This window comes from Anarhichas minor, unplaced genomic scaffold (genome assembly GCF_050575085.1).
Source record: "Anarhichas minor isolate MPS153535 unplaced genomic scaffold, ASM5057508v1 ptg000014l, whole genome shotgun sequence".
NCBI lineage: Eukaryota > Metazoa > Chordata > Actinopteri > Perciformes > Anarhichadidae > Anarhichas > Anarhichas minor.
This window is the reverse complement of record NW_027466460.1, coordinates 8063750-8080659: the sequence shown is the minus strand read 5'-3', so window position 1 is coordinate 8080659 and position 16910 is coordinate 8063750. Positions and strand designations below refer to the sequence as shown.

The window sequence follows — 16910 nt, the reverse complement described above, 5'->3', positions numbered from 1 at the left end:
GTATCAGCTTGCAACACGATCCTGTCATAGAATTAGATTCACCCTGACCTCATCCCCCAATCACCTAGAAACCAGATAGTGAGTAGAAAGTGAGAAGAGAATAAAACTAGAGGTCATTACAGGACTATTTCGGCTAACAGTGGACTGTGAGTCTACTTCCATAAGGGAATTTTTCTCAGACAAACATAGGGAGACTTTATGTATATCACCTATATCCACCATCATTGCACTCAAAATGGTGGTAGACAATAGCAATATTTTAGAATAGAAACACTAGGAACATGCTAAATTAACACAGTAGTCAACATGTGAATCAGCAGCTTCTTGCTTTTTTCAGACATGCATACATGCATCAGACAATAGCATGTGTCTGAATCCTTTCTCTAGATTCTGACCTAAGTTCACTTTCACAAAGAACACTTTCTCTTTGCATTTGGGTCATTGGTTATAATATCAAAGGACAGAATACATTAAACTAAATACAAGTCTAGTCGATTGAAGGTAGTAGGATGCATGGTTAAAGTCCCAGATGGTAGATGGGAGGAGGACTTGGCTGCTCGTCAGCTGTTGAGTTGTGGTATTCCTCACCCTGAACACATTGCTGCGTCAAATATGCAAATACAACTCGATTCTCCAGTTTGAGGCCTTTGTTATCAGGGCTAGACCATAGAATTGTGAGCTTTGTGCCGTGGAGTTATACTGAGTTCAGAATATGAACTTACCCTCACAAATGTTTCCCAGACTAACTTAATCATCCTGATGAACTTCTTTGCTTTATAATTTTTCAACTCTCTGATTTAAGAAAATGTCAATTTTTGGTGGAGCTGATTCCCGGGATAAACGTAAAAACCTCAAAATCAGAGTTTTGTTAAATACTTTACCTGTTAATCTAAATAAGTTTTATGTCTGGTTTCAGCTGAGCAGCATTTTGTCTAAACATAAGTTGGCCAAACGTTGAGGGAAGCTATCTTTTAATTTGTATTCCTTGGGATCTGTAAGTCTAGCGACAAAGTAATTTAGTAAAGTAATAAAACTGATGAATGGAAACTAAGATCTCCTCAGAAGGTTAAGCAGCAAACAGAGCATATGGTTTCATTTTTGCTTACCCTGCGTTCTCTCTGCCTTAAGCATCTATATTCCAGTGATTCCAGTAGAATATTGATTTCTGTCTGCCTCCCTCAATTATTAATGCATGTCACATCTGCAGCATCTGCAAAACAATTGCAGTGCACAGGCACAAAGAGCCGAGTCTAATCCATCATAATTATGAGCAAGTCTCCTGCAGATGTTGAAGGAATGGGCAGCTGATGAGCACCAAGAGGGGCCCAGAATCCGTTTTAAGTGTTTAAGTAAAAGAGTGTTGAGCATTAGAGCTTGAAGGAGAACTGATTGTACTGTAGATTCGTGGTTGGCTGGGGATGGAGGGAGTTCAGTCCTTGTACAGTATATATCACAAAACTTCCGTTTGTCCTCAATGTCACGGTTAAACTTGCATCAAAGAAACCTGGTTTTGACTTTCTTTTACTAGCTTTAAAAAAGAGAGACGCACTCATACAGATTTTCTTTTTAGCCGGCGGTGAGCAATATCAAACACACAGCCACCTTTTTTAAACAAGTCATGCTTGTCCTTGTGTATTATGTTCCTACATATATCGAAGGCGAGACAAAATACATTTTCCTGACTTTAATTGGTGTCCTGAGGTTTTGTCCGCCTGCGCACAAGCATTCTACAGCCACAATCCCCCTCAACTATGAATACTCGCAGGAATTGGGAACATTTGGCGAGGTTTGAAAAGTATATGGTCCTTTTTGAACATAATATAATATGAAAACCAGTAGTCTGATTCCGATAGCTTCTATTTTATAGTCAACATATGTAATTAAATAGCCATTAACAGCCTTAACTTTCACTTTGCTGCCCATAGTTAAGCTCATCCAAGACTTTTTTACAATGCAACACAGATAATAACAATATACTAATACATTTATAAAGTCTAAATTCATATAACTGATTTGTCAGGTTGAATAATATCAAATGATGTAGACAGGCGTTAGAGGTGTTAAATCCTTTTAAAGTTACTTCTTTACATGTGGTGAAGCATTCTGTCATCCCTCAGATCATTTTTCACACCTCATGACGATTGGTAAAAATGTAGCGGCAGCTTCAAATGTTTTCTTTGTAAACGTTTGGCACATCATGGTGTCCATTAAACAGCAGTGGACCAAAATGTGTTCATCAAGACAATTTAGGTTCTTGTAGGTTAAAAAGACTTCCTGCTTTATGTTCTTAGACATTTAGGTCACCGAAACACTCTGTATGTACTTAAAGTAAATAATGTCCTTGGAGCTTTGAAGCCTCGGGTCACAACTGCCGGCTGCTATGGTTAAGTTCAGAGAAATATGCTATGCAACCTTTGAAAACATAATTGGATCCAGCTTTAGATTCCCACAAAGGCCCTCCTGTTAATGCAAACATACTATAGGCTCACTATAGGCACTGACTGATGTTTGGGGGGGAAAAATAGCTAAATATTTGAGGTACTATGGCATGTTTCATTTGGCATGATCGTGCTCCATCATCGGGCACGATTATAACATCTGGAAGCGGTTACAGCTGCTTACGATTCTGGCAGAAGAGCTGTCGTCTTCAAACGACATGTTTTATCCTAAGCCTGATAACCTTTTTTGAAAAATGTTTGTATAGGTACAGTATCCATTTCAGCCACAACATGCATGGGCATTTCAAAGAGGATCTATTGATCATGTACATTGCTTTATTCAAGAATGATTATAAACAAATGTAACATTCAGTAATGATTTGCAATTCATGGAAACGACTAACATATGAATTAGATTTGACTGTACAGATGGGTAGAAAATATATATTTGACAAGTTCAGCTACACATATGAAAGTATTCTATCTCTGGGGTGACTGTAGACCGGGCTAGTTTGCAAAAGTATCTTCAAGGGTCCTGAAATGAAGCACCTGCAGCATCAGATGACAATCATTTTAGAGGATAAGTTGATATTACAGCAAAATATATATTTCAATTGCTTTTTTTTTAAAAGTTGTGATTCAAGACCTTGAGATACCGTGCACTTTCAGAATTAGTATTATCAGGTTCAGTTCCTCTGTTTCCTGAACCACAATGTCCAAACTGGTTACGTGAACCATGAATGAGGCAAAACAAAATGTCACTCTGTGGCAATTGTGGCCCAGTCGACCGTCTGGACCAAGACAACCTTCACAACAAACTGTCAGACCGAGCTCTGCTCAGGCAGGCGAGCTGGTCGAAATAATGATATCCTTCTCTGTGTCAATCACCCCTCCAGGACATTAGCAGCCCTCCAGACCCCCAAAGTTAGTGTGCTAAATCTCCCACTAACGAGCCAAGCTGTTACAAGGGTGTCTGGAAGCTCCCACGGTTGTCACAACAGAGCAAGCCAGCTGCCTGTTAGCAGGTAGAAAAGGGAAGCGGCACGCTGAAAACAAAGATGGCCCTCAAGTCAATGGCTGGGGACAAGGGGCCTGAAAGGTATCTTTTTATGTGTGTTGAGTTGAGACCGGGCATCTTGCATCCCAAAGAAAAACGGCCCTGTTGTGAGCTTGCTAAAAAACACATTTTCTAAATTATCCAATAGGGTTTGTCAGGGTTTCGCAAACCAGAAAAATAGAGAAGTCTATAAAAATCAAGAAGTGCATGCGATTCAAAATAAAAGAGAAACTGCAAAATCAACTCGCTCTTTACATGCATTATCACTTGAATAGAACTCAGTCAGATAAATAGTTATAAGTATTACTACAGTATTGGAGTAGGTCTGATTTAAAAATGCCCCCAAACGCTCCCTTCTTTAAAGGCTGTAATTAGTTTTCTTAATGTTGTTGTCAGACTACAGACTGTCATCTGAGAACTGGGCCAATGTAATTCAAATGTAAAGTAGCATAAGACAATGTAACACTAATTCCACTAACAGCAAACGGTATAACTCATTAGTTATATTCAGACCGCAGTGGAACCTGAAGAGGAAGTCTCGGGCAACAAGTTGCAGAGCTAATCTCCCTTTTTGCTGCTGTCAGACACAGACGGATTTAAAGAGCCACAGCGGGACCTCACCACCAGCATCGTAATCAGAAGTGACGCTGAGCCTCTTTATGATTACGTCAAAAGTTATTAAAATCGAAATGTGTTATTTTGACAAATGAGTTTGAGAAGCCCACCACGTGGGAGTTGTGAAACGTACACGGCTCCGTTTAATGAATGGCAACATGGTCTTTCCATCGCGGAGGCATCTTCATTCATACGACATCACATTCGGATGTTCTCTGCTGTGGCAGATCTGCTGATTCTATGATGTGCTGTTTGGGATATCTTTGGTTTTTTTGTGTTGCTTGTTTGCATTAAATGAAGAGGATGAAAAAAGCATGAGGTGATTACGATCGGTCATTCTCAACTATTGAGTATTGCTGAGTTGCAAGCTAATTTATGAGTCTTGAATACCATGTGGCAAATGACTTAATTTTACTTTGGAATGAACTTCATGATATTTTCCCCCTGTATTTGTAATTCTGATTTCAATTTTAACTAAAAATACAGCTGCTTGGAGTTATGTACAATATATTATCAACATCTACAGAAAATAACAAAATTCACAATAAAATTAGGAAATTAAAACCTCTCAATTAGCAGTAGACTCAACACTCATTGGGGGAACATCAATTTAAGTCAGTGTCTTTTGAGGAAAAAGGAGCTAAAAGGAGTAACCTAATGCTCCCACCTCTCCGAACGCTTTCAGATATAAAGCATCTGATCCCGGCAAAAGTAACAATGAGGTAAGCGGGTGAATACCACTTCCCGAGCCCATGTGACTACTCCTTTGTTTTGTCTGGCCCTCGGTGCAGTCTGCCAATCAGTAACTAAGTCAAGAGGTGAACACGGGCGCTTAGCTGCTTTCAGAGCAGCTCCATTCCTGTGGGACACTCCGGGATTTACAAAGGACCGAACGGAGCCAAGCAGCTTGTCACAGTTGGATACACCCACACCGACAACAAAAAAAAATCTTTGCAAACCCAGAACAAAGCAAGAGATCCCAGCTGAGTGTGTGCTGCCTGTCAGCGTACGAACATATAAACACACACATACACCAATTACACAATGTTGAAAGTCCAACTTTGACTGCTTGCTTTAAGATATTTGGAGTATTGGCTGCATCCTCTTTATTATTCACAAGACGGGATTAACAGGGAGATCTATTTTTGCTCCGGAAGTAGAGCACTAAACTAAACCAGAGGCAGTGCCTCTCAGTGGCTTTCGTGTGGATGCCTGCTGGAAGTTATAATGCTTTGATCTATTCTGGTTGTCTTTCTAGTAGCTAATGTCCACCAGAATATCCGTTTTCTTTATGATATGACTCAGCTTGCTTGACTTGAACTGGATTCCCAACAAAGCTTTCTTTCCCTCCAAAAGTTAATTTCTTTGTCTCTATACGCTGTTGTTTGGCTTCTCCCACAGCCTCACCTCCAGTCCTCTGCCCTGTAATTACACTTCAGGTTCCTCTGTACTTCTGTCTGCCGTACTTCCCTCCTGTTCAGTCTATCGTCTGTGCAGTGATGAACGTGCATGGCCACTCGGCACTGCTCTAGTCATTGCCCATTGCCTCTGTAGCTATGTATTTGCTGGCATTTATAGATGGTGAGTTGCTTTAGTACTTTGAGGCCTAGGGGCAAGGGTGGACCTTTTGGACACAGTGTGACCAGTGTTGTAAAACAATGGGCACAGTTTTCACAAAAGTCATAAGGGGGGCAGTTCATGCACATAACAGTAGAGCCTTATTTTAACAATTAAGTTTGTTTTTAATATTGCTTTGCTTTACAAAATGCAACGTGTTTCTGTTTGTCCATCAAGTTGCTAAAAGATCATATTTTCAACAAAATTAGAATATATAAATTGAGCTACAAATCATATGTATTATGGATATTTAGTCCTATTTCCCGAAGCTTGGTCTTCACAACACTAGTTGTAGCAAACTTAAATGCACCGGACTCGCAGCGTGTTTTTGTTATTCCCAGAGGCAGCCAGTGAAATATGAGAGCTGCCATAGTAGATGGGGTCTATTTGGCATGACTTGGCAGCCGTATGTGACATTCACCACTAACGACAGCTGCTGGGAAACTCAGGTCTCTGCACTTTCAGGTTGAGACCTAGGCAGCTAGGCCTAAAGAGTCCTGCTGTTGTAGAGAGAGAGAGAGAGAGAGCAGTGGTGTGTAAATCAAACACACTTGCCAAGCCACACCGCTGTTTTGCAGAATAGTCCCAAGAATAAGCCATAATCTCAAGTGTATATTTCCGTTTCTTTGCTGATTTGGGCCCATTCACATCTTCCTGTTTGATAGATAAGAAGGTGGAGCATGCATCCAGTCCCGAGACTATCAATTTTCAGAGCACGTTTTTGAAAAGATTAAACCCACATGACTCATGAACTGAGTCATAACAAAGTGTGCCAATGATCATATTCATAATATCACCTGACTACATATTACAACTGTAACCAACTGTAACTTAATGCTAATGCTGTAACTACAACAATGTAATATTGAACCAACTGAATTTGTTAACAGTTTACGATCAACTTGTATATATGAACTATATGAACTATTGCTTGCTACTCTTAGCAACTTTGCTATTCATTTAGTCAGCGTACCCACAGTATTGCTACCTCTTTTAATAACCATAAGTAGAAACATTGCTTTCATTTAAAAACACAGCTGACAGTATTGATAGAGTACTGATAATACAAACTGAAATCCAGTCTTGATATTTGTTTCATATGACTCAGACTTTAATTGAGTTGCATTTGAAAGCATCAAAACATTATGGAACATTAAGAATTGCTATATATCTGTGTCTTACTGCTATTGGTGTGATGATTTTGAAAGTTCTTAGGCCTCTATTGTCACGTCATTTATACAGAAATATGTCATTCTAATACTTTAAACATTTAAACACTTCTTACTTAACCAAACACGAAGACAAATCATTAAATGGAGAAAAGAAAATGGAGATAAAACTAAGTCTTTTGTTTATAACATGCATGTTTGGTAATGGATATTCCATGTCAAAACGTAGAAACACTGTAATGGCTGTATATGCCGACAGACTTGAGTTCAGACTGCACCCAGCGGAGCTGCAAGTGAAACCTCATCTGTAGCGACTCCTACCAGCGTAATTAGGTCAGATGACTTGCATTCTACAGCGTTTTAAATCCCTCCCGTAAATATAGAGTCGGACCCACTGCTGCGCAAACCTCATGACCTCTGACAACATTTTCACAACTCCGCATTCCAGCTGGCTGCGTAAACCGCAAAGATGTAGGCTCGAAAACATTTCAGAATCTCTTAGTGATTAATATTTAATCTATCTCTACATGCCTTTGACCTAATTGTCCAGGTTTTGCTGACAATACACATCCTGAAACAGAACTGTCGACAAGAGGACTCTCAATACACATTTGCCTGATTTAAGGCAGTGTTTAATTATTCTTTAAGACCTCTGTGTCGACATTTTGAATGTCAGTTCATGACATATGGCTAGCATATGAACTGGGGGAGTTGCCTCCACTGGAGAGAGTTTTGGGTAAAGTTAAGGGGGAGGACTGGAAAAGTCTGGAAGGTCAGAACGCACCAACTCATAAAGCACAATGTGAAGTGAAGTGCTAGTAGCATGTGTTGTCACTGACTGTTGTTACTATAGGACAGATGTTAATTCATGTTCTACATCTCACCGAGTCTCTCAGTGAGGCACGTCACACTTGGAATTTATGTCACATGGCGCGCTCATGCAAGCGCGTACAATGCACCTCACATGGTTGCTCGTGCCTTCTCTCTCTCTCTCTTCCGTTCTATCAGTCTGAACATATGACACTCTCCACCCTGGCTAAGAAACAAAAGCCCTCTGTGTGTGCAGTCAGTTTTTTTTGATCCTCCAAATGTACATGCTAGCCAGATCATTTTCCTTTTGGAAGCTTAAATCTTGCTGCTATTCTGTCACGTGAGCAACCTTCGGGACAGGTGGGCTCTACACTCTGATCTACAGAGAGAGAAACAAATCTAAACAAATGAAACATGAAAGTGAAATCCTGAACAAAAAAACGACATGAAAGTAGACCACACACACTGGCCAGAGCTCTGTGCTATCTCGACATTTCCTTATTTGTAAAATCAAAAGGAACACATCTTTTCCCTTAAAGGAATAGTTTGATTTTCTTGTGTGCTTACATGCTTGAGCGTTACACAAAATTGATAGCCCTCTCTTGCCTGAACCATAAATATAAAGCTACTCCAGGAAGTCACAGCTCTAGGCAAAGAAATAGTTCAGCACATAACCCTCTGTAAAACCACAACCATTTTTGCACTTTGTTTTTTATTTGGATTAAACAAATATGAAATATTGTGTCTATTAGAGATTTGAAAAGGCTCTGGGCTAACTTCTCCCCCCGTTTCCAGTCTTTGTGCTCAGCCAAGCTGACTCGCGGCTGGCTTTAGCTTCATATTTACCATACAGACAGAGTGTCAACAACTAAGCGAAAAGGCATATTTCCCAGAATGTTGAACTTTTCCTTGAACACTGGAAGACAATCTGAAATGTTAAGGCGCAGCATTGTTTTAGATGGTTGTGCACCAGAAAGCTTTCCCTTGAGGTCGACCCATCCGTCTCATGTTTGGGGAATATACAGCTTCTGTTTTAGATTTAAGACGTGGCAATCTTTTGTATTGATCACTGAAGGGATGCAGACACATGTGAGGGTGATTACCAGGAATGCAAAAGCTTGAGGTTCTGAGTTAGTGATGTGACTCATGTTGCTTTTATTAATAACAATGCTGCACGAGGAGGATCTGACTTAGCACTGTTCAACCTCATCTAGTTGTTCTGTCAGGTAGAGCAGTGCTGTTTCCTGTTGATGCTCACTGTGGCCTAATCACTAAATTGTGACGTAAAGATGGCTGCATCACATGACAGCCTGAAGCAACAGATCTCTGCTTTCCTTCCCTGCTTCCCTTTCCCTTCATGGTTGATCGAAAACAGTGAAGCTCTGCAGGTACTCTGCAGCTTGCAGAGAAATGGAATGCCAAAGATCAAATAATTTTTTGTTTCAATTTCATACAAAATGAAAATCTCCTGAAATCTCAATGGGACGCAATGTAGCAGTTACATTTAAATGTTCTAGCAGTCCGTCTTTTCCAAAGTGTTTGGGGTTTGATTGCACTTTTTTCCCTAGAGAGCCTCCTCCCCCTCCTTAGGAAGAAGGATCTGTACAAACTGCATTGTTCTTTATGTCTAATGCAAGACAGATGTGGCCGACTTGTGGACATTCCCACTGCAGTCTCTGTTCTTCAACAGTTTTATGTCTCATTACCTTCTCTTACTGAAGTGTGACACATTTCATCGAACTATAGCATTATTTGATTTAGTTGATTTGCACTTCTTAGCATTATTTTATTCAATTAATTTGTTTTCCATTAATACTGGAGGACCCAAGAAAGCAGAAATGCCTTATTGATATCAGTTTGAGGGGATATGGATTAAACGTGATTTGTGAAATGATTATAATTTGATGATAAAATGATTTATAATCTGTCAGAGCTACTATGGAGCCCACACTGTCACTAACTGCACTCCCTGAATAAATATCATCTAATCTTTGGAAAAACTTAAAAAAAAAAAGGAAAAGGTCATTTCAGAACGAAGCAGACAGAGGGGTCTTGAATATGTGTTTTGAAATACAGAAATATATACATATATAGAGTATATCCAGGCTGTCAAACTGATTGAGCAGTGAAAACAGGTTAGAAAGATTAAGGTTAAGCTAAAGCCTACTAATCCCGGGGAAAAGTGAACCAACACATCACCTGGTGATCGAGACAGAAGACACTGAAATTAGGGAACAACACCGTTCCTGTAAGGCCGGATACGCATTTACTTACTGTTAAAATCATTAAAAAGCAAAAGCAGCATGTAAACATTCGGTGTACCTTCGTTAGCTAGCGTAGCTAGTTAATACTCTGCTACATACTCTGCTAATGCTCCACAGGTTTCTACGTACAAACGTAACGTTTTAAAAAACGTATAACCCCTTCCTATAACTAACAAATATCACTCATTATTTTAACGTTTTACCATGACTCGCTTGAAATCCACAAAATCAGCCTGAAAATGAAGAAAATATGAAATGATTAAACGAGAGTCTACGGAGCAGAGCCGGTTAGTTGTCGGACCCTGGCTGGTCAGAGCTGGCCGAAGGGTCAATTGGTGAATCATCATATATGCTGACTACTGGAACTCTAGGGTTGAAGTGTGGGCTGTTTACCTTTTCCTCTGTCTATATAACTTCTTCAAGACTAAACAACTAAACTAAAACGAACTTACTAACCTAAAATGATGCAGTTTGAGAGTAAAGCTGAAATAGTCGAATAGAAGCAAAGACAGAACTGGAGTCATACATTGTTTATCAGGACAGTCGTAACAAGTGCAGTTCTTAACTGGTAGAGCTCCCTCAAGGTAAAAAGATAAACAGAGAGAGGGGAAAGATGAACTGGCACCATGATAATAAGCTATAACCAAGTGCTCATAGCCATAATTAAGATCAATGTCAACACTAATCCCAGATCGTTTGATAGTGTTGTACAGGGTTCAGTGGGCTCGGGAAGCAGTGGACATGACAAATTAAATATATTTACTCGTAAAGACCCACAAGGTCTGAGGAATATAGGAGCCAGTGATTTATGGCAACCTTTCAACGACCGGTTTTGTTGAGTCTAATTTTCAGGGGCGAGGCTGAGCTGGCTGAACTGTTGACAGTTTTAACTTGGCACGGTCCATAAAGTGGATCCAAAGCCCTTATACGCTAATGGACAAATCCCTCAGATTCTTGGGATTCTTTCAAATTGAGAAGGCAGTTCAAGGCGTTGATACAAATTGACACATACATTTTTGGTATATTATGAATATGATTGAGTTTGAGGATATCACATGTTTTAGTGGCTTGTGGTGTTGAGCAATACCGGATGAGTCAGTGATTATGAAGGAGGCTTGAGCCTCATGTTGATGGTAAAGGTGACAGAAACGTTTCTGAGCGTGACATTGGGGTGAGCAACTCAACCGCCGTTGTTGTTGTAAGGGATAAACCCCGCCTCTGTACGTTTCTGATACAACTTGTTCAGCAGGTTTTCTTGGAAAACTGCAAACACTCGCAGGCAAAAACAAATCAAGCTAGTATATGTTTACACTTTATCTACTTAAATCAGTTTGATCTGCTGAAATTGCTCTTCTTCTGAACATTTTTCTATATTTATTTAACTCATTTTTACATTATAACACAAGAAAATGATAATTTGGCTTACACTGAAACCACCACAAACAACTGGTAATAACAGGCCACAGTGTCACAGATCATATCTATAAACCATCAGTATTTCCTCCAAAGTCCTTTCAGTGCAACGGTGCCTTTTTGTCAGAGCCAACCATAGACCATTTAACAGAGAAGTGAATCCTGATAGTACACATCAGTTAGACATTAGGTCTGACTTCATAAACCTGTTAGTCTTCATTCTCTCCGTTTAATCAGCCCGACCTGAGAAAGAAACCCTGGCAAAACCAAGTGCATTGTGCAAAGCTTACACGCAGAGTCTAAACCTTCTTCTGTGGCTTTAAGCTGCATCACACGGAGACTCTAATTAAGAAATGGGCTTTTGAGCGTACAATCCCACTAACCTGCCCCCCCCCCCCCAGCCCCTCACAATGCCACTCCTTCCAACCAGCCGGTATCTTCTCCCCTCTAACCCTTTGTCTATGCAACAGTCAATACTATCTGACTAACTTGATGAACTGTGCACAGAGCAAAGTTAATTTCTCTCAGAGTGTGCGGTAGCCATGGCGACCATCTTACGAGCGCTCCAGAGCCCATCTGGTCTAAACATTACCCCGGCACGGCTCACTGCAGAATGGGCTGCTTTGCCGCGGTTGTGCACATGTGCTTTTTGCATTGAACCTGCCAGTAAATCAATAGTGCCACATATTCAGAAGCCTGCATTTGCACTTGTGCGGATCGACACCTTTACAAATACATTTTAGAAATGTTCTATTGCTTTAAAACCTGAAACATTGTTAGCCGACATTTAAGAATAAGATAGTCGTTGTGTTATCTTGAGCTACGAGCATTTGTTTTTAGAGACTCACCACGAAAGATGTTGTAGTTGCTCTTCGTTAAAATGGTAGGACAAGGAACACTTCATATTGACCTTTTCCTCCTCATACATTCTCCCATCCACTGCAACCGGGCGTGAAATGGAAAACTCATACACAAAACCAAGTGATGAGCAAACGCTAGGTCCCATCTTCAATTCACTCTCTAGCCTGCCAGTCTTGGCATGTGATTAACTCACAGGCACATTTATTTAGCAAATATTTCCTCTCTGTTTGCATGATCCAAATCCAAACCAGCTTCCAATTAAACAGGAAGCGGAGGTGAACAGTAAACAAAGCAAAAGGGAAACATTATTATAGGAAGGAAGTTAAAACATGCACATGGCAGTGGAGGAATTCTAAATGGACTCAATACGAGGGCAGATTTCAGATTTTTGGAAGACTGAGCTTTAAATAGTTGTTTGTTTTGAACAAAAACTTTCTTTCTCCTTGTATTTATCAAACGGGAAGTGACGTCTTGGGCTTATGGCTAAGCTCAATTGAGGGGCTTTTGCTCTATGGTTCTCTATCGGGTGTACCAAAAAACATTTACACACAGTAGAGATTACTTCTATGTTTTTACACCACGTTTTTATTCTATTTTATGTACTTTTATATAATAATACAACTCTCTGTTTGATTAATATTTTATGTGCTCTATACTTTCTTTTAATTATATTATAACCCTTTTAGCTTTTATTTATGTAAAGCATGCTAAATTGCACCTGTGTATGAAATGTGCTATAGAAATAAACTTGCTATTGCTAAATGTGAAATATGGTGTAATCATGCACAGAACAACTTTGAACAAAAAACATATTTGCTCGGTCTCATTTGTCATCTGGAAAGCAAATGTAGAGATATTCTTTCCCCCGTGGGTTTTTAAGCAGCCAGACCTCAACCACTGTTGCTAAGCTCCCTCTTTCCCTCCACTGAGTGGGAGGCACGTGACTCTCATTGAATAGAAATCACAAATCCTTCTGAGAGAGAGAGAGGGGTATTTTCTGTGAATCGTGGCTTCAGTGTAAGCATGTAGTAACACTTTACTGCATTTCTGACAACTCAGAAGGAAGTACAGAGATTATAAACAATAATTAACGAGCTCTTAAACATAGTCTGTGTGTTGTTTTAGCGTTCACTTAAAGGCAAAATATGTGTGAGCTTCAGGAGTCATCAATCATGTTCTGCCATGCAGTTTAGTGGTTTCCTGCCTGTGTTTGTGCCTCCCACATCGGGAAGACTCTTATTTGGGAAGTTTCTATCCATTCAGACCCAAAGCTAAAATCAGTCTTTGAAACGTTCCCAATATAAATACATATATGGATGCAAGCCGGTCTGATCGTCATTGAGCACCAGCTGCTGCACTCGTACATTCCACTTAGGAAACCTAATATTGAGCGTGAGCCAGTTAAAGCCCTCAAAAGTAGGTAGTGATGTCATTCAGAGCCTTTAGGAGGGTTACGCTCCTAAATGACATTCAGGACCAGCTGTCTGTCTTTGTACTCCTTGCTCAGACAACAGGGGGCCACGGGGCCTAACCTTTTCAATGACAGCTCCGAGCAGCGAAACCGTACATATCTGACAGCCATTTTAGAAGAGGGGTTAACAGCCATCAGAAGCAGTTGTTTAGATCGCCATTGGAACCCCTCGGAGATGCGCTATCATGACGGCGTTTCGACAGAGACAGGGGCATTTGTTATTAATTGTTTTCAGATATTGTTCTGCCAATTTTAACAGAGGATGCATTTTGACAAACTATACACGAAAAGAGTTCCCTCTTTTGGTCTTTGTTTCTGATGAACCTTTCAGGATTAGACGTGTGACAAAGCCTCCTCATTGTCACAGATTTGACCGCTGTACATTCTGACATAAGAGTCCCATTAAGGGTAAGATCCCAGCATGACGTTAGGTGCCTTTTCAAGATCTGTAAAGCATGTTGACTGCATGTGTGCAGGTTTACTTCTGCACAAATAGCTACGCCTAATGTTTGAAAAGCCACATGTTGGCTGGCAAAGAGGCACGTCTCATTCTCCGATATAGAAACACCAACGTTTTTTTCTGCATATTTTCAAGTTGACTTACAAATAACAATAAATCATTTATATTAAACTGTGCAGTGCAATGAAAAGCACCACTGTGGACTCAAATGTGCCTTTACATCTTTGCACATGCTGGTTTTTCACCCATGAAACCTTTGGCAAATATTGCCATTTTGTTTAAATGACCCAAAGCTGCAATCGTAAAGGAAGTTTGACAGAAAAGTTTACAGCCAGTTTTTTTTCCTGACCTGTCAATATTTAGGCCGTCGCCTGCGCAGGAGCTATGCGCCGTCAGAGCATCATCAACATAAGAAAAGGCCTGCTCTCCGTCTTGCCGTTCTCGAGCACACACGCTGTTGTGACTGGAGCTCTTGATTTCCTTTTATTATTCTCAACTTCTTGTAGCGGGACCGGCGATAGCAGCATTCAAGAATATTGTCCAAGCGTCGGAGAGGCGGGAAGGGATGCTATTCGCTTTGGAGCGATTACGTAAGATCTCACTTGTGTCTCTCTCCGTGCGGAATGCCGGGATAGTGTTTGTAAACAGAGCGGCCATGTGCGTGGGCTCACGTGGAGGAAGCTTTTGAGTCGCTGCCCTCGCTGTCTCACCCCTGAGGTAAACCCTGACATCGATACACGCTGACAGCGCCAGCAACACTCCCTACGGCCGTGTGCCACTCAAACAGAGCCTTATCACTCGCACTCCATAATTACGCCCCAGCCCGGCTAACGCCACGCGGCCTCATGGAAAAAGAAGGCCACGAGTCCTATTTGGGATTCACAATGTATCTGGTGTGGCAATTACTGATAACATGTTTATATCAGACTCGTAAAAACATGATTACTATTGCACAATTCCAGTGATGACCAATAAACCAGTCGCAGGCCATGATCACATCCAAGGCTCTTGAGCGAAGTTGGGCCTTCATAGGACGGAAAGCCAAGATTCTTGGCGGGGGTTGGGATGGATCTGGTGTTATGATCTGCTATTGAAAACTGACATATTGTTTTGTGATTTGGCTTCAGTTCATTCTTTTGATTCATTTTCAGAGAAGATGAGCACATCACTCTCCAACCCATGATGTGTTTCGCAGTAAGTCCAGACATAGAGAAGTGAGTCAGGGTAGACATTTCAATACATTCAGCAGGCTTCAGAACTGATCATTAAGTATGGGTAAACTTCCAATAAATACCAAAACTCAAACAATGCATCTCATTCATCCTAAATAACGTGGCATATGGCATGCAATTCAACTTTCTCTATCAAAACGCCACATGGATGTATGAGCTTATTCAACCTTATCTTAATCGTCCTACTTCGCTTTCATCAATAAGAAAATTCTCACAACTGTGCATATTGGGTGACTAATTCTGTTTAGAACCGTGTGTAAATGAGCGACTACGACACTGAGATTCCAGCACTTGATTGCCGGTTGTTGCTTCTCTCTTGCTCTCAATAGAAAAACAACCCCCAATAGCAGACAAGAGGGAAATCAATACTGCAGAAATCAATACAACACTCAGTATCTCGCCATTTTGTTGAAAAGCAGTCCAAGCTATATGACTAGCATGCAGGTAGTGCAATATAAAATGTCTAACCTGCCACTGGGCTTGCTTCTCTGTGTCATTTGTGCAACAGCCCTTGGGTGGAAATGCGATGCGTGGGCTGGACAGAGCAGGGTCAGAGGTGAGGGCTTGGGTAAGGGCTGGGGTATTGTAAGTGGACAGCATTGTTTTGGAACGCTATGGCAACTGGACATTCTTCCCAAAGGTGATATTGTCTCTGCCCTGGGAGTGACATAAAGGGGACTTACGGCCATGACCAAGGAGCAATCCCACCACACTGCTTTATCTGTAGGTGCGGATAGATGAGAGAAGCTATGTGCATGTGATTGATCTATCGGGCCCTTCCCCCACCCAGCCCCCCTATAAGCCCATTAATGTTCTGCTGCCTTTTCAGCTGCTGATGTAACAGCAGCCATACAGAAGCTCGTGGAAACACCTCCAGTAAGATTTGGGGCTTTTATTTCTCAATTTTAGAATGTGTCATTGTTATGTAGGTCAGGATTAGCATTTGTAAATCCTGTGTACACAAAGGGGAACACAAATTGTACAACCACACCGTGACAACCATTAATAATGTGCTTTCAGTGGCAAGCAATGAACTGGGTTAGATGCAATCCATCCAAACTATGAATTTGATAATTGTGGAATGTGATGTTTAACAACAAGCTATCACAAATAAACCAGTCGATACACAAGATACAGAACTGCCTTGTTGTTGGCTAATTCCAGCTGTACCTTTTTAATTTTTTATTCTACTTGTTAGCTAAATAAAAACAAACAAAAATACTAGTTTTTCACATGAGACATTACACAGTGTCTTCACATAATGAATGGTCAATGGGATCAACAGACACACACACAAAAGCATGAATCACCTGATCTCGTGTAGTAACAACATACTTTATGAGTACTATGGAGAACACGCGTGCTTCAGCACTCTACACAGTCAGTGACCATGCTTCTCATATCAAAACACAGCCATGCCATTGCGTCAGAGGGGTACACCGCCATTGTTGGTTTGCAAGTTTCCTGACTGCTCACTTAGAAAATAAAAGAGGGGATTCTCTT

General features: G+C 40.7%; 2 protein-coding genes across 4 annotated transcripts in view; one reads left to right on the top strand and one right to left on the bottom strand.

The window, feature by feature from the left end:
- The window catches only part of cxxc4 (CXXC finger 4), a 76003-nt gene that overhangs the window by 9662 nt on the left and 49431 nt on the right, over positions 1-16910 (top strand). The window lies entirely within an intron of this gene.
- Positions 1-16910, bottom strand: part of tet2 (tet methylcytosine dioxygenase 2) — a 29912-nt gene that overhangs the window by 9822 nt on the left and 3180 nt on the right. The gene's annotated exons all lie outside the window — the stretch shown is intronic.